At 36.5% G+C, this 25269-nt stretch overlaps 1 protein-coding gene across 5 annotated transcripts in view; it reads left to right on the top strand.

Annotated features, from left to right (window-relative positions):
- The window catches only part of LOC122568935 (GTP-binding protein RAD), a 78836-nt gene that overhangs the window by 15426 nt on the left and 38141 nt on the right, over positions 1 to 25269 (top strand). The window lies entirely within an intron of this gene.

Genomic DNA, 25269 nt, shown 5'->3' with positions numbered 1-25269 from the left:
TTCCGGGGGACGATCGTTCGAAGGGAGGACATTTGCCTTGCAGGCGTGCGCCGCATCAGATTCGAGAATATCGCCACGGTTTGCTAGGTTTATCGAGTGCACAGCCTGCTGTAAAATTAATACTTCTTCTGGCAGTACTTGCCTCGTAAGCGAAATCTCACTTCGTGGATCTTTCTCGCGTAAAGAGGCATTAAAACGTTGATAAGCGCGATCATGTAACACACGCGTGAACTTTATCATAATTTTTATTTCGAATTATATGCAGCGTAAAAATACTTGTTCCAGTGCTTGGACCTTAAACGATCTATTAAATCTTAATGACGTTATTAGTCCTTTGATAATGTAATAAAATGAATTCAATATGAATCGTTTATATAATAATAATCGCTTTATCTTCAAGATCTTGTTGTATCAAGTACAAGAAACATACGTATATCTTCGACTTTTTGTAAGGAATAATTATGGTTTAAATATTTGCTTCAATTAGTCATTGTTAAAAGATTAATAACGTAAATCAGTAAATCTAAAAAGAATATTAATTCATCCTAAGCTTTTTTCGTTATGCTTCGAATATATTTTTTATTCTCTGAGGTAGTATAGTATACGAGAGATTGAAATTCTTTTGTTTTCGATACCTTTGTTCCATGATTTTCAATATTGATGCGCCTTTTCAATTTTCGATACGTAGAAGGACTTATCGAATTTTTGTTCCATCAACCTACTAGAAACTAAACGAGAGAGTCTTCGGTCTTTGCTTAAAGGCGAACGGTAGATGTGTCGAGGAGAAATAAAAATCTATCAATAACCGTAGAAATAACGAAATTGGAAATTCAAAAATTATACAGCTCGTCCTTCGCACATTTACGCCCAGTACTTTATTCCGTTACAAATTAACTAACGAATACGCTAACTGAAAGAGTTATCTTTTTTTCAGCTTCTCGTTTTTTCAGTTCACATTCGTTAATTAAAACCGCGATATTTCTCCACGTTTGTGGCTCGTTTGCGTATTTCCTTCTTTCATCGGTGCGATTCATTTTATTTCCCTCTGTCTTCAAATTACCAATTGCAATAAAAAGCGTGTCAAGAAGAAATTCCTTAGAGTTAGTTCACGAAAGTATCCAAAATTCCTACCAACTATTTACTTATACATTATCACTGTAACTAAGCACGACTATCGTTAGCATATTAACGAAGTTCCGAAAATCGTAAAAGTGAAAAGGTATATACTGAAAATTGTAGAAGCTACAAGCTATATACTGGAAGTATATATCTACGTTTTACAAGTTATACGTTTGAGGCTATCGTTCATGCTGTATAGCAATTTCGCACCAAGTACATGTTTACAGTAAACGTTCAGTAATTTCTATGTATGTTGCTAGATTGGTCTTTACCATTGCTATATATTTATATATACCTCATACATAATTTTATTATCGCAATCACGATAGTCGTATCTCGTTACAGTGCTAACGAAATTTCACAGAGCTTCACATAACACGTACGATATACCGGTGAAAATTTTCTGTGACAAATATTCGAATGCTTTCGTAAGCCACTGTACGTATATCGTGTTACAGTCGCAATCGTACCGCTTGCATCACTTTTTACAGCGAAATCTTATTACAATTTGTTACGTAGAATTCCTCGAAGAAACACATAACTCGACGATTCTAGAGAGATGATGTCATTACTCGTATTTGTTCTTTGCGGGGAAATTAATTTCCGGGAAATTTGCCCACGGTTGTTTGTCCCTACCGTAAACAAGAATTTACAGGTTGTACGACGAACCGTCGTTATTTCTCGTTAATCAACTTGGCACGGCTACCAGATGCGGATAGTGTAATACCACCGGGTCATTAACTTTGGCCAAATCCTCTTACAATTAGCGTCAATGGAATGACCGGCGGAAGGACGTTGAATCATTTAATATTTGAAGCTATTGAACCGATCGATGTTCAATGTAACGCTGATTTGTCGAGGTAAATTTATTGTAGTGATATTTTAATGCTATCGATTTTAATGGTAACCGATAAATCGAGCATCACGAGTATGAATGGTATAAAATAAGATTTCACGAAAGGTCAGTATTTTTTTATGCATTTTTTTTCTACGCATAGAACGATTTATGGAGAAACAAATATATTTTATTTATAGAATATTTGCATGTTCTCTTGGTATGCGTATGTCCTTTTCGTGCTTTAGTTTGATATCCTCGTTTTTTATTCATTTATCTTATCTCGCTTTTTTTATTACTCTGTCTTATCAGGTTTAATCCTTTTAATCTTGTTCGTCCATTCGTCAGGCTCCCCTTTGATTTTTTCTTTTTTGATCTACAAAAGTGGTTACAAATTTGGGATTATCAAGAATTCCAACGAATAATCTTAATTTTCAAATCAATTAGACGGAAAAGTTTCAAAATAGATCTTAATTTTACATTGGTTAAAATATTTGTGTTGTTATAGATAGAACAGCTAGGTGAAAGCGCGGTATTGAGCCGGTTTAATAGACAGTTTCACGTTGTCCGACGGTATATCCCTCTGTAGCGTCCAATATTTTCTTCCCTGTAACACGTAAATCCCTTAACCCTCTTTGAAGGATTTGGGGTTCGACTATATACGTACTACGAGCCAACCGTTTCTCTGAAAATCATTATGATTTTTCTATTTTCATGTTTAGCATCACGCAGGGGCAAGAACATTTTATTTTGAATCTTGTAGTTTCTTTTTTAATATTGAACTCTAATATTAAAAAAGAATAAGATCTTCTATATAAAAATGTAACAGCTTCTTTCAATCTCGCTATTCTCGTCCTCCAATTTTTCTTACGCGAGATCATCTCCAAATTTTCCATTAATTCTCCGACGTCAAAAGCTGAGCTAACTCTGGCACACGTTGATATATCATATTTTCTAGTTACCGCGTTACATTTATTCCGTCAAATCATATAAACAATTTTGTTCTTTTACACGATCTTACCTATCGCGTAAGAGTAAAAGCTTGCTTCATCGTTACAAAATATAATAATCGACGCTCGTTACAATGATCGAATCTGCGTTAAGCGAGACTTGGCAGGGAAGCTGAGGACGATAATCCGATAACCTATCGTCCCATTAATCGATCTTCCATTAATAATCAGTCTCTAATAAGTCGATACACTTAATTTTCCTCGTAATCAAGACTGGTTACGATAGTTAATTTTTGGCTGTCTACCGATCGTAATAAACGTAATAAATCAACGATCGAAGGCTGCGTTATTACTTTGATGTTTCCGGTTCGAGAAACAGGGATATCATTTGCGAAGAATTGGCCGTCTAACAAATTGGATCAGTCTTGAACGGTCGAGACTACCGTTTCGCGATATAGCTGTCTTCCGCGCGAAAATAAAACGCGTTAACGAGATCATTTATTTTCTATTTCTCGAGCGTGCAAGCGATATTTGCCGCGTTAGTTGAATAGCGAAACTAACGACCGCTTAATAGAAATTAAACGTCGCCTCGCCCCGTGAACGATTCTATCGTGCACCAGGAAAATTCGACCACCTGTTACGATACAAAGTGAATCGTATTTCTTGACTTACCGCCAGTTTATCTTGTTGATCGCATGCTCATTTACGGCAAGGTTACGCTGTTGTTACCGATCGTTTCGCCAATATCGGGTTATTTATACTTTATTTGTGCAATTAAATCTGTCCGCCGCTAATCGACGTTCAATACAAATAAGGTTTCGAGCGTTCAACTGATCCGCCATCGTTCATTTATGTACACTGGTAAGCGAAGTATTTAACGAACGGAAAATTACGAGCAATTTGAAGAGAATGATTTACACGTTACGGTAAATTAGACAAGTATCGATAGCAACTGTTTAAACTTTAAACCGTCGATTTTGAACGATAGATATTTCTTTAGAATATTTAATATTTTAAAACCCTTACCGATGGCAATGTATATCGGTGTCATATATACTACATCTGTATCGCATATACGAAAAGTGTGTATGTATCAGTTAAGCTTAGGATTATACATTTTATCGCGAAATAGTAATTCAGTATAAAAAATAAGGATAGGTTTCACATTTTACCGATTATTAACTGGCGATTATTATTAATTTAAAAATGTGTACATTTTCAATGTGTGGGGATGATCATCGAATCTGTGTTTTGAAACTCTGTCGAAAGCTTTGGTCTGAAATTTTTGTCAGATTTATCATTCGTGTCCCATGGCGGGGAGAAAATTGTTTAAATGTAGATTATCAAAGGGATTAATCAAGTAATTAGGAAACGCGATTCGTTGCTCTCGTTTCACGTCGATTCTTTAAGCAACGATAATATCGTTTCAGAAGATCACAGCGGCTTTGTCTAGTTTCAAACATGAAAGGCTTGTAAAATGAAAACGAGAAACTGGGCGTCGAAACCAATAAGCGATATCCGCGTCTGCGACTCTTCAGAGATCTCTCTCCAGTGGTTCGATTTAATTTCCCGACTTCAAACGGATGACATCAGCGAAACTCTTTTCGCTCTTCCACTTTTCGTTGATTTCTCCGATACTATCTTAATCTGCCGTGAGTTTTGGCCAGTAGCATCTCGTTTGAGCTTCTTTCTGAGATTATGAACCTTGAAATTAACCGCTTTTGCAGAGCATAGTCTTTAATGAAAACTTTAAGATAAACTTTCATTGAAATATTAACCTGTGATTTATGTTCAAGTATTTTCTTGCTACGTACTTTTTAAACATCAATTTTTCATTACTTTCAGCTAAATTGTTGGTTCTATCTCAACAACTTCTTAAATTAATTTTTTGGCTTCTCAATATTCTAGTCGCATTAACTATTCCAAAATAGTTTATCATTCGATATTGCGTTCATTCCACTTCGATTATCTTCTTTTATCTCTAATTTGTACTTAAGAAAATATCGATCGCTAGACCGTGGATTCTTACGCACTTATAGCAAATCTACGTGTAACATCTAGCGGAGAAACAAATGTTTCTTTAAATTTCATTACTTTATTTACGTTGCTAAAAATGAAAAATTGCATGAATATCCGCAATTTAGTAACCGATACACAACCGTTTTTAGAGTTCCACGAACGATCTTTATCTAAACAGCACGCCATATTTAAACCGTTCTCCTATTCTTCGTCTCAGAGCAACAAACTGCTCTTCCCACGTCCCAAATTGAATATTATTATCCAGCCATGAACGCTAAGAATAATCTTATTGTATCTAGTACGGAAGAGGCTCTGTTGACTGTGGTTTAATGAAAGCGGTGCGTTATTAAACGGGTCGAATCGTTTGCGAAATGAATATATGAATGAGTAAACGGCGTACCTTGTCCGACAGTGTCGAGACTAGATATCGAGCGTTCGCCTCGTCGTACGTCTAAGTACGGCCTGCCAGGATATTCGAGAGGTCAACGAACACGGAACACAGGGAGGGTTGAAGCTCGACGTAAGTAAACATAACGACCCGCTAACGTTTCGTTACTATAGAAGAGTAAATAATATTGATTCGCGTCTTGCCACGCGTCCTCTGTAAGCCATACTCCAGTATACGTCCCTTTTTTCGATTATTTTTATCGACCTGCATTGTTTACTGGACGATATTCCGATATTTGGCCCTCGTCGGTATTCGAGGGGTTACCGATAGTATTTTCGGTTATCGATAATTAAAATCGACTGCCAGTGAACGTACAAAGGGTGAGTCACCTGATGTTAGAATATAAAATTTCTCCCCTGCTCTCAGCGGAAAAAACACAATAGGGTGGAGGGTTGTTAGGAAGGGTTGGTATCATAATAAAATAAATATAGCGAGGGAAAATTTTTTTTTCGTAGTTTCGGAATCATTAATAATTTCTAAGATAATTTTCATTAATAATAGGGATTTTTTAAATAATTTTTTATATCAATTTTTGTATCATCTTGTACCACGCTATTAATAATTTTTTATGGAGCACCTAATTCTTACGAATGGTAATCCGTTTTTCATATCGCGGTCGATGTTTGAAATTACTTTGTAGTCGCAAGCCGGTTGTTTTCTTCTTTTATATTTGTTATTCATCTATTTAAAGAAGCTTTGAAATGGTAAGGTGTAAGAAGCATCTTCACAAAGACTTACGTCCTTCCTTTTGCGTAAGACTATCTTTTGTAAGATAAAGAGATCTGCTCGTTAGAAGGTTAATATATTATGCATGGATGAATTTGTTTTTTTTATCAGCTATGACATAACAAAAATATATCGACACTTCGATACCTGTGTTACGCGTTGTTTTTCTCGTATCGTTAAATTTAATGAAAAAATCCGACTTTCCATTATATTCAATCACGACTGCTGATCTTTATATTTTAATATTACAGTGGCTTTACGTTTATCGTTTCGTAAGTACGACTCTGGATTGGAAAATTTTGAAATTAGTTCGGCTTCAACTTCGAGATTAGAATAGCAGGATATTTCGCCGAAGATGTATTTATGAAAAATTTTGATTACAAATCCAAACACAAATATATGCAACGACTTCGAGAACGGTGCATCGCATCGAGACTTGCTATGCTACCTTTAACAATTTACGAAGGTTGTGGTCAACTTTGTATTCAGGAAATATACGTGCACCTATTTATATACTCGATTATAATCCGCTGTTACGGTCAAACATATTAACCGCGTTAGATCGTATATTTATATCACGTGTACCGTGCGCACTTCAGCAGCGTCTATGAATTAATTAAAATCAAAATTCAATAACGATTAACGATACAAAATCACCTTTTCGTGAAGGAAACATGGCTTCTTTTCTCAAAGAAACAAGATACGGTAAAATAAAAAAGGAAAGCGCAAGAATAAAATTATTTGCCGTGTAAAAGTTGTAGCGATAAGAATTAAACATTTCCTGGAATTTCATAGGAAAGGGGAAAAGTAATAATAACCGACGTTGGGTTTTTCAAAGCAAAGTGGATCGCCATCAGCAACAAGTCACCCTTGTTTCTGTTTATTTCTCTTCCTCTTTGCTTTCAGCAGTCGTATTGTACCAGACGTTCACTGCGCTGGAAGTTTCGAACGAACGTGCTCGACGAAACAGAAAAGGCTGAATCATAGCGAGGAAAGCATCCCTCATAAAACGAACGGTACATGTCCATAAGGTCGTGAAAGATCGTTGATCGATACCGGTCATGTTTGCCCGTCATTTCTTCTCGCGCTCTTCGTCTAAGTTTATTCTGTCCACCCATCGGATATTAGAATCGTTCGTGCTTCGTCAATTCCTAGAAAATTAATTTTTGTTATTTTTACGTCTCGAAGATCTTACGTTAATTGAATTTTGTGTGCACAGGAATTGTAATATTTCTTTTTCCAACGAAAATTGTGTAGGATGGTTCATGATAGGCATATAACTTCCATCGAGCAAATAGATACGTCGTTCGATCTCGAAAGGAATTCGATATAAATGCAATTTTTTTTTATTTAAATAATTGACCTTAGCTTCTCCCGAAATTTACAATTTGTCAGGATATTTTTCTACAGTTTTCGAACACATACTCTTTTACCGTCAGTTTCAGAAACAGAATTGTTATCTTCCCTTATTATTTTTTGTCCTAATTAAATATTATACAATAACTTCTTCTTCCTGAATTTATGATATCGTTAAAATTCTTACTTTTTCGAAACCTTTTTAATTCTTACTCTTTCTATATCGAAATAGAAATACCGTGTCGAATTGAGGCTTTTTGTTATTATTTCGACACCAGTGATAGATATTTTTATTCGTATATGTCGAAGGTCACCGCTTTTAAGAAAACTCTACATCTGGTCTTTTTAGCTTTCTAAAGCACTGAAGCCATCGACAGCGTATAAACAAAAGACTGGGACGAAGGCAGACCATAAACAGTCGACAGGCGACATTGGCTTCGGGGTTTTTCAGTTATAGAGTAACACTGTTAGCGTGCGGATCTGGACCAGCTCATATTATTATTTCAATTTTTTGTACTTTTCACTTCCGTATTTCAAATATATTTTTTTTACCTTATAATTTATCCACGCGTCTCTCCCATTATACATCTAATAATCTCAACAGTATATTTAAATTAAACGATGTAAAAGAATCTTTGGTTCAATTTGAAAATAATTTCGCATTTCTGTAAATCGGAGGGATAAAAGCGTTCGACGATAATGATTTTATGGCAAACTCGAAAGTTACATCAGTCACAGAGTTACATTACGTCAGAAGCGCGTGTAAAAACAAGTTGTATCAGATATAACTGCCGTGCACACGATATGCAAATTAAACTTCTACATCGAGCTACGCGGATATGGTGGAGGAGCGGACAAGTTCATCTTGTTCCCTGTGAAACGTTTTTACGATTACGGGTCGCTACTGCCAAGCATAATAATCTTCGTGAATTATCTAGGATAATTGCAAATCAATCAAATCTCCTACTACGATAAAACTGTAGAACAATTTTAATAATGGTATTTTTATTCAGATCATGACTCGTTATATCTCATTAATATTGTAAGACATTTTTGGAGCCCGTGATTAACGAACTTCGTTAACCCTATCTACACAATCTTAATTTAATTTTAATAATAACGCTCTTCAAAACATGCATCATTCTCTTCGACGTTCACGCGAGGCCGTTAAAAAGTTTAACTACGTCAAAATTACCGCGATCAATAGAAATTACCGCCTTAATAAAACTAAAGCATAAAACATGTACTAAAATAACGAAAATGAGAGAGGCAAAAAATAATTATTACAACCTACATACTTTACTTTTAAATCCATTAAAACCCTAAAAAATGCAATATCGAAAATCTATAAAATTCCTATGAAAAATAACGAATCGATGATTCTGATCGTCTTAATAATTTTTACTGTTAAATATTTTTGAAATATCCAGGACGATAGAATATCAATATCTTGATATAAAAATAATCGTCGCGCGACTGTAATGAATTTTCACAGTAGTTTGGCGCATACAAAAATAGTAACTAATTTTTACATGAAAAAATTCTTCTCTCGTTTTACGTACAAACCTATTCGAAATGATAATTCTGTAAATGCATATTTTGGGTCGTTGTTTTTGGATCGATCGCGCAATATAATTATATCGACGCATGCTGTTGTTGTTGCAATCGTACCTCACGATCGCATTATGCGTGCGTATTTAATTAAAATTGAAATAATAAACGTGAAGTTACCGCACGGTTAACTTCCCCCTGGCAAACCTCGGCTGGTGGATAGTACGGATATAACGATTTGTTGACATTGCCACGGGACAGAAAATATACCTCGCATGTGCAGGTGTATTTTCTGTCATAAACACTTCGGTGAAATTACCGGTCCCGAGATATATTTATAAGCACGACGAGTATGCTTCGCGCGGCTATGAATAACGTCCCTTATTTTTCTATTTGTACGCGTCAAGTCTTTAATATTTAGATAATGCCTTATACCTATGTATTTTATTTCAACAACGATCGGTTGCCAAAGTTTGCTCTTTAGCTTTTGTTCCTTTCGTTTTCAGATCGAAATACTTCTCCTTTTGTGTAACTGTGATCAATATTTTTTGACGATTTTAACGCTTTTTGAATTTTTGTATCTTTATCAAACGCGATGGTAATATTTCACGAGAAATTTTGACATAAAATCCGAAGGATTATGCTTATCGACAATGCTTTATTTATACTTTTCTGAAACTTAAAAAATTGTTTAAACGCAGGAAACGACGAGATTAATCTTATCTTTGGCTGTTTGGATTCTCCAAGGTAGTTAGCTTTTCCCTCATTTAAATTTTATTTAAATCTTGTTAAATCTATTCGAATCCTTCCGTGGATTTTAAAGTTCGAGAGCTTTTCCTGGAATTCCCTGATTATTTCCGATTTTATAGATTTCAGTTTCACAGCCTTGGAATATTATTATAGATCCTAGAACCAGGTATTTCTTAGCAAGAGTGAACTTTTTTTATGCTATACGGTTCTATCTGATTTCCTCCATTATCGAAAAATTTAATTTCAGCTTTAGAATCGCAGAATATTATTACAGATCCTACAACCTCGTATTTGCGAAAATGAATTTGTCCATGGCATATCGCTCTACTCTACTTCCTCCATCGACGGTCGCGGTCGTCACGAGATAGTAACATATCTGCCATCTGAAATAATCTTCGCGTTAACCTTCCGCGAAATTGCAGTTCAAGGTTTGGATTTGGTAGAGAACGTGTCACGACATAAATCATCGAATGCGTTCGCCGCGGTAATAAAAGTTAATGAAAGGGACCGGCTGGTGCAGCCTCGAAATAGATTTCATCTTAAAAATAAACGATGATCCCCTGGCTGGTGCTGGTTAAAGGGAAATCCGTGTTTACCAACAACGGCGGTAGGCTGCCACCTTGCCGCACGGAAAATTATTAATTACAGGCTTGGTTAGCCGAGTGAAATAAAACGAAAATTTCTTTCAGGGTTCAGCGAGCATTCCCTGTCGAACAGACGAGCTGTACCGTTCGTACGGCCGACAATATATCGTGTGAGTTCATTTAACCAGTGTAAGACACACAACGTGTCTGCACGGTATTGCGTTTCAAAGTAATGCTGTAAACCGCTCTAAAAATATGGCTCGAAAGATGACGAGGCTGAACCCTTTTCCCCGCTCCTCGATCGGTCCTCGTAACTCGTTGCTTCACGGGCACTTTAACGTGTTAAAATTTCGGAACAGTCAAATTATTTTGAAGTTTAATTGATCGTGGAAATGCGCTATGCACGTAATGTAGGCGTAACTTGTATTATCAGAAGGTCAAGAAAATATTTCACAATTTTGATGAATATTTTATGCGTATTATAGGAAAGTTGCTGAAATTCTATTAGAAATTAGAAGATACGACTAACGCGATTATATTGGTAAAATGTGAAACTAACTTTGATATTTAGCGTCTGATGGCGAATCTTTGAGAGGAGAAAAGAAATCGAGATTTTAGAGTTCACTGATATTTGTTACGATGCTGTTACGTACCTAGCAAAGAGCAACTTGTTCTATTGTTATTACAAAAACAACATGAATTATTGATCAACGAGGAGAGTATATCTTCCCTGTTAATATTTACCAATTTGACGCCACTCTGAAATTAAACAATCGTTTTAATACCGTCAGATATTAAACAATCTACCTGTAAAATCAGTTACGAGGAACAAATTCTTTGACTACAGATGTGAAATAGAAATAATAATAAAATGAAACTAGCCAAATAATCGAACTGAGCAACCGAGAAAGCGCAGTAATCTTTCTATTAGTTTAGTAGTTTAAACTCAACTTCACTTAACTTTATCAGACTATCGACTTTTACTTAATCATTTGTGGTAGGCAATTTTCACGGAAAACGCGTCGATCCTCGAAAATCGCCTTTCGAAGCTTCTCTGTTCCTCAGCGTACGCCAAAGGTGCGACACGAAATTGCGAGTCGTGTTCGCATGTGCGACACGAAGCTGTCGATCTGTTTGCTACGGCCTGTTAACCAGCGTAGATATTCGAATTCCCCTTTAAATAATTCCTCTTTTCCCTTCGATAGAAAAGAAAAAGGAAAGAAAGGGAGAAAATAAAAGAATAAACGTACCGCTGTTCTTCCACGCGGACAGAGATACGATGTGATCCGCGCATTAATCCGTGGAATAGAAATAAGGTATTACTGGCTGGAGAAGGAATAGGAATAGGATGCTATAGTGATTGGGGGACAAAAGCGATGCCAACTCGAGGCTGCGAACGATACGTATTTCAATCAGGTATCGAACGGTTCTCGTAGGTATTGCGCGGTATGCGCAATGAGGAGTCGTCCCAAAGGGATGATTTGTTGGAACTCGGCAGGATCGAACGACAGATAGATACTCGTTTCTCTGGGAATTTCAGAGAAGTAGCGCGTATTTCATCGTTGATCGAGTGAAATCGTTGGGCAGAGGGAATGCGATATGTCGGAGGTTTCCTGTGACTAAAAACGGTGAAAAATATGGGACAGATCGAGTTCTTTCATGGTTGCTCGTCGGTGAGGAATTTGAAAAAGCTGCAGTTATTTCTGAGTTCCTAAATTCTTAAACTGCAAGGACGGCCAGCCATTCGATTCGTAGAATTCGATAGGAATTGGGTGAGAGTTTAGAGTTCTTGAGTATTTGAATTAGAAATTCTGCAATTGCTACTTCTCCGATCATAAAAGTTATTTTAAATCTCGAATCTGACGAGCACGACACATTTTCGCAAATTTTTAGCATTCGTAAATAACGATGCACAAAAATATATACTCACCAGGATGCCAAAAACGCGAAATTGCAACTGCATTGAGAATTGACCCTGTGACGTTGGATTGTGAAACCTGCGAATGGAATCGGAGAGACAGCTGTTTTTTAAAAGGACATGAAAATTATATGGAGATATCGTATCATCTGAATGGTATATGAAAATGACGTACAAACGATGGAAGATAATATAATCTCATATAAGACCTAGCATTTTTATCTGCAGACCTTTGGTAATCGACTTTCATCGAAATTTCTTTTCAGTCTTGTTTTAAAACATTCAGTTAATGGCCATCGTTGGCAACAAAATCAAACAGTTACATTTAATAGAAGAACGATTGTGCAAAGAAAACGTTCGGTGTCCAATAGGACAATTTTTAACGACGATCTGATCAGAGATAACGGTTCACAGTTGGCAGGTATTCTTCTCGGAATACTGATCAAGTTTCGCGTTAGTGCAGCGGATAATTGGGACGAACGCTGTACGATAACAGGTGTACGGCGTTTCGATTGATTTCTTCCGTAAAGAGGATATACAGTTAGAATTTAATTCTGCGAGTGCAGAGATAACGAACGCGGGTCTGGATTATGAAATTTATCTCGGGTGTAATTGATCTCATGTTTTTCTTCGTGTGTTCTTCGTGTGTTTCATCCAACGGCTGAAATTTGACTGGCGAATTTGATTGAATCGCGAGTATCAGAAATTGTTGAAATTCCTGGATGGAAATGAAGTTTCACTAATCACAAAGATATCGTATTTCAAATATCGTGTTCGATGATCAGGTTATACTTGATTTTTCTTCGTCGCCATAATGAAGTTTGATTTCATCAGCCCGAGATTGAAGTTTGACTTAAACTACCCCATGATTATGAAGACGAAGTTCAAATTGAATTGTACCGTTACGAGAACGAAGTTCAAATAGAATTTCATCACTCGAAGGGACGAAGTTGAACTTGGTGCTCCGTCATTCTCTGGATCAGGTTAAATAAAGAGAATCAAATAACTCTCCCGACCGTAATGGAGAAAAAACAATATTTAACGAGTTCGCTAACGACAACTCAAAGAAAAAAGCAGAAGAGATAAAGTATATCGTGCGTTTAATCAAAGTTTGGAACAGATAAAAAACAGTTGGATTGTTGGGGAATTAAAGGAGGTAGCAATTAGGAGCCGAGAAAAGCCTGAGCTTTCCCAGCTGTCTCGTTATCATAATTATACCAATTGCACGTGAGAATCAGTCGATGAATGGACGAAAGAGATTAACGACAAATCGTGGAATAAACGATAAACTGATTTATACTGCAACGTTTTATTAATCGGTGGAATTTTGAATCTACTAAAAAAATTATTTCAGAGGAAAAAATGCAACGAGATTTAATATCCAAGGGCAGGTGATCCAGTGGGATTTTGTTGAAAATTAATGTTGTATCAGTTCGTCTTGCGTAAATAAATCCAATCAACTCTCTCGATGCAAGATACGTTCATTTAAATAACTCGTTTACCGGCGATCGTTGGAATTCGAACGAGACGATCGAGTCGCGTTTCGCGCAGAGAAAGTCTAAAAGGACGATGAAATTTTTAACAAGTTCGCCCCGTAGAAAACAGCTGCGACCCGTCTCATTATTCTATCATCCATAACGAAATGCTTCAGCATGGCGCGGGACTTTTGAAAAATTCAACGCCTTTTACTGTATTTCCTACGGTTCTCCAGGAAACAAAAAGAGAAAGAAACTCTTCTGTTCAGAACGAACGCATTTTATAAATTTTCATTTTGTTGGTTCTGCGCAAAAAGAGAATGCGCGTTTCAAAAAATGGGTGTGGCAGATGGTTTCGAATTACAAAGCCGTCGGAGTTGGAACAGCGTGCGCGAGTACAGAAATAAAGACTTAAGCATTTATAAAAGAACAACATAGAAAATAAAAAATGACTTGTAAAACGATACTTGAAGTTAATATGACATCTATGATCGACAGAGTATGCGATATATGTCAATAATAATCACACCCAGTATAAAAGTTAATAATTATACCATTAGGCAACGGTAATTACACTGACGAGAACTTTGTAACTAGATAGCCTATACAAGATCCCTTGTACAAGAAATTAAGTTCGCTTTAATTTCATCTAATTTTACATTACGTTCTTGCAGCATACAATTTTAGGTCATTTGTTTAACATTTAACATTATAATTGAATTCAACTCGATTCACAAATTATTGCTCCTTTTCGAAGAGCCATTGTTCCTTAACCACGGTATTTCTCACTAACCCGGAACCACGGTATCTTTAACTCGCGAATTGGCAAAAGTTCGATAGATCGTTGTAAAAACTCTAGAAACGAAAAGAACAGTTGGGTATTATTTTCTTTGAAAACTGCCATTGGTTCGTGGGCTCTGTATATTTCATCCTACGAAGCATACGCGCCGCTTGATATTTGTTCTTGGAGCGGACATGTTCGAACTTTAGAGAATGCGAGCGTGAACACAATACGGCTGTCCACCCATGCGTAAACCTGTATCACTTGACGGTGGATTCTAGGCTACCGTCATCAAAAAAGTTACCTCACGTCAGACCCATCGATTCGGCCAGTTTTAACCATTCACCAAGAATCTTCTCTGTTCTCAGAACGTATTTCAGATGTCCTCTCGTATCGACTAGGATTATATTGCTTTTTGCTGGAAGCTAATAAAAACAGTTGCTTTCTCGAACGAAGAATTAAAACGCTTTCGTATAATGTACGTTTATTACGCTATTTTCCAATGAAAAATTCTTGATATCGAAGCTCGCGAAAGAAAGAACAGGATATAATAATCTTTCAATTGTTCATAGCCAAACTAACGTTGCATCAATGTTAGGTTCTTCCCGCGAGGGAAATTATTCTATAAAATTTTCGATAGATATACAAATTTTTAATGAAAATTAACGATGGTTTCGGTCGTTTGTTTCTATTACTGCGAACACGAGCATATACATATATTTCGCTGTCAGACAACCATTACCTTTTAAGAGACACTAATTGGTGTAATTATACGTTTTTCGTTACGTTGATTTTAACGGAGTTTAAAATGTACGTACTTTTGCGCCTTGTCATAATAAAAGGGGATAATGAAATTAAACTTTTTACCACGTTCTTATAAATTTCTACACGTTACACGATTATTACGCTATAAAATTCTTTTATTTCTATCGTTACATACAAATGTACGGAAAAAAGATAGAAAAAGCTGCGTGAGAAATTTTATCACGGTTTTATAAATTTTCACACGCTACAGAATATATTCCATTCCAATTACCAAGCGTTTAATATGCCATCGAGCTCCGATCGTATCTATAGTAGCAAATTTCCGTATTTTCCTCGTTTTCACGCAAAATTCGAATTTCAACGCGAAAATGTTGAAACACTCGAGCATATACAAACTGATAATTAAAGTTCACTCGGCCGACTTCTCTCATGAATTATACCGCTGACGGTTCGTTGAAACCGTACACGGCTATAAATCGTATGGTTTGGACTCTTCGACGATTGATCGCGTGTTTTAACTTGTAACGACAGATTGAAACGTCACGCGTCATATAAAGTTCGCCTGGTAGAGTTTTATGGCTCGTTTTACGCGGACGATCGGTTTCGCATCGGTCAAGAAAGTGTCATATAATTTCTCATAAATAAATACCTCGCCTCTGGCGGATTAAAAGTCTCGATCGAGCTTGTAATAGCAAAATACGTATGATGGATTATTCACGATGGTTTTCCCGCGAGTGTCCCTCCGATGAATTTCTGTTTCTTTTCAATCTACGATCATTCGCGAAAGTGTTTCATCGTTTGCCGTAAACAAATGTTTATGGACGTATTATGGACGTGATACACGAGATTTTCTAAAATATTCAACATTGTAACGAGACACGACTGTCGTGACCATAATGGTAGAACGTGTAACCACACTGGAAATTCCAGACTACGAGTAACAAGATGTCGTAGGCGACGTATTAGTATGAATACATCGTTAGTGTTAAAGGTGCATCCATCTAAAGATATTAGAGGACATTGATGCAACAAATAATTCACTGCTTTAACGATCTTTTGATTTTTCTTGAATGTATATTTGCAAAGAGTATCTTGTAACTTTAATTTGTTTCAAACGTTGCCAATGTAATCGTGGTAATTATATCGTGCCGTATGCCGTACGAGATCTTTTGTATAACATACAGTACGGCCAGAAAATATTTCTGCAAGCGTTCAAATACTTTTGTAAGTTGTACGTCTTTCTATTACGTTTTCTTCTTCTTCCAACGATTAAAATTTGGACTTACTAATTTCATTGTGGTTCAGAATATGGCCGTCAGTGTTAATTTAGAATTGTGAATTTACTTTGAAAAAGGACTGAACTATGCAACAAATGCTGTGCGTCAATTATGTGAAAGGACGGATTATAAATTAATGTCCTTTATTTCAGTTTAAAAAGGTCTTGTAACCTGAAAAAGTAGATTGCGCAAACTAGGATTACAAGAAGAGTTGTAAGATTAAAAATGAAAACAGCGAATGAGAATTTTTAGAGCTTTTCGTTTCTTTCGAGCAAAATGCCGAGTTGTTCCAAGATTCCAACCCATAGTTCGCCTGCCACAAAAGGCGTATGTACAGAACGTTCATGGACAGTTTTATGGGACGCTTTTAACGCAGCGAAGTAGCTTACAGAAACTTCATACAAACGTGTAAAATTCTGGCAAACAGCGATTCTAGTTTCCGCATGAGGTGATATTCTACTCCAACGAACGAATTTCTCAACTTATGCATCGGAACGACTATTTTCGTGTTGTTTTCTCTTTTAAAATATCTGCTAGTTCTCGTGGAAAATCTCTCCCGTGTTTCATCCCTATACAAATTGTTTCGCTTCTCATAGAAAATTTCTTCCATATTTCTTCTCTATATGAATTTCTCATATCAATATCCATATTATAATTTAAGGAACAATTTTCCGCTCGTATCGTTAATTCAATTTTCACGCATCTTATCTATTTCCCTCTGTTCATCGTTAAAATTCACGTATAATTTAATTGGTCGAATATTCTGCATATTGTTAATTAAATTCGATATCGTTTGTGTTAAAAATAAAATTAAAACAGCGAGAGACCGCGTTAGCTAAATTCGTTTCATCGGTTCCGAAAGGTTACGTTAACCTTCTAATTGCGTTATAGGATCAAACGAATAGGACACGATGAATTAGAATTTCCACGGTGTATGGATTAATCAGTTCGCGCGTAAATTTAGAGGATCGACGTACGAGGCTGTGCAAGCTTCAAATCGACGAACGTTGCTTGCGGATTAAATCAATCGTTAGAAATTATAAGCGCACGATCGTTACTTACATATTTGGCGGCAAGTAAAATATTTGGTAATTCGTATCGTTAATATGTTCTATATTCTTCTTCTTTATCTTTAAATAGCAGAGACGCTACACGCGTTGATCGAATTCCGTTCTGGACGGAAACAATGACGGAAATAACTAACGCAGAAGAAAAAATGTTTTAATGGAAAAAATGTGGAATTTCCACAAATAGAGAAATAAACTTTGTATCATGTGGCGAAGCAGACACAAAGGATGGTTTTTAGAGTATGATCGAATCGACTGCCTCTTTTTACTATTTTGTAATGCGTTCCCATTTCCCGTTTATCCTGTTTTATTCTCTATTCTTTCTTCTGTACTTTTATCAAAATTGAATTTAGTCGTGCGAATTAAAAAAAAATTTGTTAAATAGATACAATGTAAAAAGTGACTTCTATTGTCAAATCGACTCGATGCAGCTCGACTGAAATTCTATTCTCAATCGTAAAAACTGGGAAAGCCGGAAAAACATAGGAATTAACGAAACAATCAAAGTATCGTATTAACTAGGAAAATTGTCCATCGCTTTCTCCTCGCTTCAGTCTTTGAAGGAAATCCTTCGAGTGTACGAGCATTTGATAAAATTTTTTTGTCTTCTTTCGTACTTATTGTTCGCTACTTATCCTCGAGATTGGCGTATAACGCGTTTGATAATGAAGAGAAAAATGCCGTATCTATTTTCGTCTGGTGTCTTAGGACAATTAGTCATTGGTCATGGTCGACGATCATCTAAGGTTTCTTCTGCTAATTGTTTTCTTCCGCCTCTTTATCGTGATTCTATTCCGATACGAGACGTAAAAGTGACAAAATACGATTTTAGAAAAAATATTTGAAATTTCGAGGATACATGGAGAAATACTGGAAGATCCGCTAGTCTTTGATATGGAAATTAGGAATCAATAGTCGGACTATTAGTAGAGCAATGTACGCTTATGATAGGCTGTTAGTACGATCTTTGGTAGTAGTGACGCACGACACAGTAATAAAGTGCAATGGTATTAAGTAAATGAAATAAGATTTCAAAAATACGAATATGGCGAGTTAACTGGTCTTCGACAGGTTAAATTAACGAGCTAGTTAACAGGCTAAGGCGTCAATTGCACAATGTGTTTCCATTTCGATGACTTATGCTCTCAATAACAGGATATTTTTTCGATATTTCCAATACACAGCAGACAAGCTCTTGTACGCTGCGATATCAAAAATATGAATTAATCGAATTGTACAGCTCGTCGGCATAGTAAAATCACTTCGATATCGCATCCCTGGTTTGTACCAGGTCTTGCATTCTTGTACTCTGTAAATATCAGCGTGGTCGAAACGAAGCTACCGTGACGACAGTAAACGGCGTAAAGCACCGCGCTCGACCTTTCACGCGAAGCGTTTGAAAGTTGGTGTTCACGACCGAAGATAAATTTATAGCTAGCGCGTAGCCGGTCGATTCTATCCGTCTCTTTACGTACGAAATTCCGATTCGCGAGGATCGATATTTCATTAGCCGGGTGCGTTGACGAGAGCGAAGTCAAGCAAGCCGAATCGATCAAAGGTTTCGCGTTAACCGGCTTAAATAAGCGTTGAAATTTTAAACAGAAACGCAGTCGATCATGATAAATAATTTAGGGCTTTTAACACGCGACAGAGTACTCTTAACGTAGGTATCCTGTTTCGGACTTCTAAGAAGCAACTGATGAGAGCTTGTAGAAAACACCGTAAGCGCGCACCGTAAGAAACAAGCTTTTCCGAAGGAGGAGAAAACTCGTGCACCGATGCTAGTTGCAAAGAGAACCAAGTATTCCATTTATTCGGATGGATGGCATAGAAAAAAGCCGAAAAGCGATCAACCAATGTTTATTAGCATTTATATCTTTCTCTATAGAGGCGACGTTATGACACCATCTTCTAGCGATATGAATAATCATTTAGAGAGGGAAATTGCACGCACAAAGTGTTAGACTGCAGTATATATCATTGGTACGTAGAACAGTTGGCGATGAAAAATCGAAACTCTTCAATTTTGCCGCTTACGGTGTTTTCTATGAGCGCCCTTCAATTTTAAATTACAGAAAATTTCAAGCTATCGTTCTTTCTCCGTTGATTTATTGCTCCTTCTTTTAATCATTTTTATCCGCGTTTTATCCAAAAGAATTCCGAGCAGCGTGAAAAGAGAATCGATTCGTTCCCGATTCATTTTTAGTTCGGTGATTTTAATCGACGTTTCAGGCAAACAACGGATGTGTTTGCATTTCAACCAAGTTATATCGAGGTACTTGGTCCATAATTTTATTATGTATATCGCGTGATGTAGAAAACTTTGCTTGCAAACTTCGACTCACAGAATGGAAAATGAAATTCCGTTGGCCAATATTCAGCCATTCGATATTAATCGCGTTAACTACACGAGCGCTGCTCTTTGCTATCATTCGTGTCGTCTATGCGTTTAATTCTATAGGTACGTGGCACTGGATAAATTTATATCGTTATATAATATATATGCGTGACTGGGTGTGCTTATACAAGTACATGCGCTACAAGACTGTGTGGTTATAACAAGCACAAGTGCCATCTCTACCCAAAGCAGGATGTCGTTTGACAAAGTGCTTCTCGCGTACTTCAAATACCGCTGTATTTTCCAAGTGTATTAATTTTAATCTTTCCATTTGTATCGATAAAATATCTCACAATACGTTTGTCGTTTTCGTACGATGCTTCGCGCGAGATATTTATTTTATTAAAAGCGATTGTTACGTCTTTTCTAAAGATTCTAGATTGGATCGGATCAAATTAGCGATGCTTGTATGCAAACTTTTCGTTCTCCATCTGTTTTATTATTGTGTTAATTTATTTATGTATATCTAACTTTTACACGATACGATTAATTTACATTTGATTGTAACGCCTTCACAGATATGATACACACATTTTCTTGTTATTTTTCTTGTTATCGCACTTTTCGCTAACCGTCTGTGATACTCTTACGGTGTAAGGTCAGTTGTTCTTTTTACCAATTAACACACACATTTGCATCTCGTTCAAAGCGTCGCGTAAGCATTTTACTCGCGAAGGTGTTAAGCTTGGCGCTAAAAATTATTTTTACGATTACACGCTTAAGGATATACAGTAAAGTGTTTTATCGATTAAAAGATAACATGTTTCGGCACTTTAGGAAAAATAAATGTACAAAAACAACGATATCTATGGCGAAATCGAATACTACGAGCTGTTCCATTAATCGTTGTGTAAGAGCGTCGAACAATTTAAAAAAATCTATTTTATATACAATATATTTTAATAGCAATAAAATTATAATAAATAAAATAATAATAAAATTATGTAAAATCATTTTGTCCAACGTTTTATCGGAAAATAATGAAAACGCGGTTCGAGTATCGTTCGGTGACCACAACCGGTTTTCGCTTAGAAAATAGAAATCGTGAAAAAGGAAGAGAACGTCGATTGCATTGCTCGAATGACGGACTTGTTATGAAAAGTGGTTACAGAAATATTGCCACAACATTAGAATATATATGACTGAAAGTAACGATATCGCTTGTCATCGTGAGATATGCTACGTTTTATCATAGTCTGGCAGACGGTATTAAATTTGTGACATAAACAAAAACTTTCTTTATTTCATTGCGTATCTTCGAGCGCTTTATGATTCGAACATCGTGACAAGCGCATAAAGAGAAAATAGAGCGTGAAAATTGTACCGTTATGAGATCACACTGCGACACATTTGTATCTCGCCAGAGCTGTCAACCTCACTTATAGATTTCTACTTTGTTATGAAACAAAAACCAGGCAAAATTTTAATTTTTTGATTCACTGTTTGCCATCTTTTCAATGAAATAAATTTAACCTCCTAAATTAATTTTATTTTCTCCTGCTATTGTTTATCGTCTCCCGATCATCATTTTAATAAAGGACAGTTTTATTTCTCCCAAGGATGGCGACACAGATTTCTCAATTTTTTCAGTTAATTTTCGTGAGAAGTATAGCGTTTGTACGGTCAGATTTTATCCAATAAGACTGCTGCTCGGCTTTAAGGCATTTATCGCGGACCATTCGTCGTCGTAGAAAGCTTTCAAGGATAAAGAAAGCTGTGAAGCTTGGTGAGAAAAGCTGTAGGATAGCCGTGTCATGGAAAAGGAGCCGACAATTAAACAAAAAGTACCAGTATTTTTCTAGAACAGTCCCTTTACGTTTCCAGCTACCAAGGTATTTTGAAAAGGACGATTTTAAAAGCCAGATTCCACCGACATAGATATCGTAATTTATCGAAGCAGAAATTATATTCAAATTTAATTAATTTCCATTATAATGTAAATCGTGCGGCGATAGTACGTTGCCGCGATAAACGAAACCGATTTAGCAATTATTTTAATTAACGATTGCATCGATACATAAAGAAATTACAGCGAAAAACATTATCATCAGGCTGTTATTATTATTATTAGTTCGTAACACGGAAAAGCGTATTTCAAATCGTTCTAATTTCTTTAAAAATTTCTAAAGAGGAATGGTTTAAATTTCTCAGTGACAAAAATCATAAAGGGAACGGTAGTTGGAAGATAATTCGGAGCAAAGAAAATATAAATTGCCTGAAAGATAATTTACTAACTTTTGGATTAAATAGTTACAAATATTTATCGGTTACCGCGAGAAGATCGAACGCTGCTATCAGGAGCAATCTGGCTACGCTTCGAATTGGAATGAAAGGCGAATAAAAAAAAATACCGATCGATATCGAGTATTCTGACTGGCACAAAGAGCGGAAAATAGCTGGGTTACCCTTTTACTTGAAAACGCGGTTTCTCCATCCCGTATGCCCCGCTTACAAATCCGTATTTACTCTGAAATTCAACAACGAGATTCTATTTGACTCTGTTTGCAGATGCTTTCTACGTTTGCAGTCACTGCGTGAAATATCTCGTTCCACCGACGCGCCAACGCCTTATTATTAATTTACGTATCTCGTCTATCCACTCCTTGCTTAGCTTTCTCACCGTAGCATCAACCATTTAACGGGTTGCCGACCTAGGAAAGCTATGTTTTATGGCGACTACACGCTCGTTTCGCTCGTGTGAAAGAGGAGCACTTAAAAGATCAGATGCAATTAAAAACTCGGAACGGATCTGCAAACTGATCAATTTTGAACGAAACAAATTCAGGAGCTACCTCAATGAAATTGACGTATAGTAAGAGTCAAAAATATGTATGTACCATATAAAAATGAAGCGAGTATAATATTTATTTAGAGTTTTCCCTATTTTAATCGATGATATAAGGGCCCTGCATATTTTACATCTTTTCGAGCAGTTTTTAATTTATGCAACATATATGTAACAGTCTTTGAATAAATTTCTCATCTTCAAGCAGTATACTCGCTTTTGACTCTCACTGTAGTATCGTGGCTGAGTATATAGCGAGTGACACTACTTAGTTTTAACGAGCACGAAGGAGTAAATAAATTTGGAGAAAACTTCGATAGCATAGGTCGCAGCAAAAGTAAGTTACGTTTTAAATTACCTTGGAATAAAAATAAGGCTACATCGATATAAGACTACTTATTCGATTTGGTTCGCTGTAAAGTTACAATCACTGACTTTATAGTCACTGGTTTTTCAGACGGGTCTCTGAGAATTAAGCAAACAAATCCAGGGACTGGTTCGATGAAGTTAGCATACCATCGTAGCTGATCACGCAGCTGATTGTATTTGGATTTACCGAGGATAAAGAAGCAAATAAATTTGCATTTGGATTTCAAATTAAATTTATGTCGAATTCGATTTTCAAATTTCCTGCTTGACTATATAGCGACTGATTCTACTTAGCTTTTCAATACGACGACGAACGTATAAATAAATTTGGATTTTGGATCAAACTTTCTCTTTCCTTGTTCGTTTCGCTGTCAATCTTCTAATTTCACCAGTCACGAAACAAATTTGACGTTTGTAATTTCAAGTATATTGGAAAGTCATCAAGGCTCGAGCTTATCAATCCTCCGACAATTTTCCGTTTAAAGCGTTCTCTGTTGACGTATTTCGTATTTCAATCATGCGTCACGTTTTAGGGGAAAGTGTAGGAGAAATTAAAAAAGGCTACCCGCAGTCATATGCGCAGCGTGAAAAAAGAAAACGTTTCAAAATAAAAAATCATGGAGTAGTCCTCTCGTAAAAAATTAATCCTTTTCCGGGCAATGCTTTCAGGAGAGCTTGCCGCGCGTTCCGATTGCGAGGAACCATTTTCAAACGCATTGTACGCACACGTAGCACGCTTAAAGCAATTTGGCAGGCATCACGAATCGTTCGAACGTTTAAACATTTATTAATAGACGCTGCCTCACCTATTCGATCGCCAAATCCGTACACCTGTACTTTGTTTATGGAACCATCAGAGTTTCTTCGTTGCGCGCTTCGAATCGTTCACTTAGCGCTAGGAAATTTCGTTTCCTAATTTGCTTTCCTAGAATCTTGCCAGCGTAGAAGTTGCTTTTGATAAGGTTTATCAAAGTGGATCTTACCTTAAAGCAATTTCTCTTTATCTTTCTGTCGTTTATTCGGACTCTGTGTTGGCTCAGCGGTGCTGGAACGTTTATACGAGATAGAATTTCTTCGTGGCTACAATAATGGTACAGATCAAGACATAGAAAGCGATCAGCGATAAGTATTCGATCGTGTGACGAGTCAAACGCGAACGTCCGAGTGTGGAAAAATGGGTAACAATTTTATTAAATTCTATCAAGCAGTCGTAATGTACAAATCTCCGAATGTTTAAATGTTTCAAATTTTCAAATATTTCGATATTTCGGTATCCAAATGTTCGAACATGTAAAATTCAAATTTTCAAATATTTCGATACTCAAATGTTTCCAATATTTTAAATATCGAAACGTTCAGATATCCCAAAAAAGAGAAGATGTTATAGAAGCTTCCGTCACAATGTTAGTTACAGGGCAGAGAAAAAGTCGAAGAATGCAATAAGGGAGAGGCAATGGTTCTCTGTAGATAACAGCATTGGCTTTTAAATCTTTCTTGACAGAAAGAAACTTTCCTACGCTGGACAACTTTCTCAAATAACTAGAAAAACAGTTTCAGAAGAACCGCTGAAGCAATTAGGCCTTTGGCTTCTGTCCCATGGTCCATCAAGTTCTTAATCCTTCAAGCTGATAAACCACACAAATTGTGTAATATCCAGTGGCTCGTCGTAATTCGAATTTTCACGCTGCATCACCTCCAAGTTAGCCTCCTGAAATATATTGAGATTCAGATCTCGTTTCAGATGAAAGTCGATTCTTCTTACGAATTACACACGATGTCAGAAACACGCGATGCTAGCTCGGAATTCTTCATGAAGATGATCTATTCAGATAGCTGTATCGAGACACCTGTTACGTTTTACAAGAATTTTGTTCGGATTTATCTCGATATGATTACAGATCCACGCGTTTCATCGCGTAAATATTATACTTACGCGTTCTTACATCTTCATTTACGTTATCTCACACGATGTACCGAAGAGATTTACAAATTCGGATTACCAGCGGCTACATTTGCTCTAATAGGAATAGAAATTTCTGCTCGAGGTACGCACGTTGTTAATTTCAAGGATCTATCGAGAATCGACCGACCTAGTG

This window comes from Bombus pyrosoma, linkage group LG7, assembly GCF_014825855.1.
Source record: "Bombus pyrosoma isolate SC7728 linkage group LG7, ASM1482585v1, whole genome shotgun sequence".
Lineage (NCBI taxonomy): Eukaryota > Metazoa > Arthropoda > Insecta > Hymenoptera > Apidae > Bombus > Bombus pyrosoma.
Note: the sequence above shows the minus strand (reverse complement) of the source record. Positions and strands in the feature narration are given on the sequence as shown.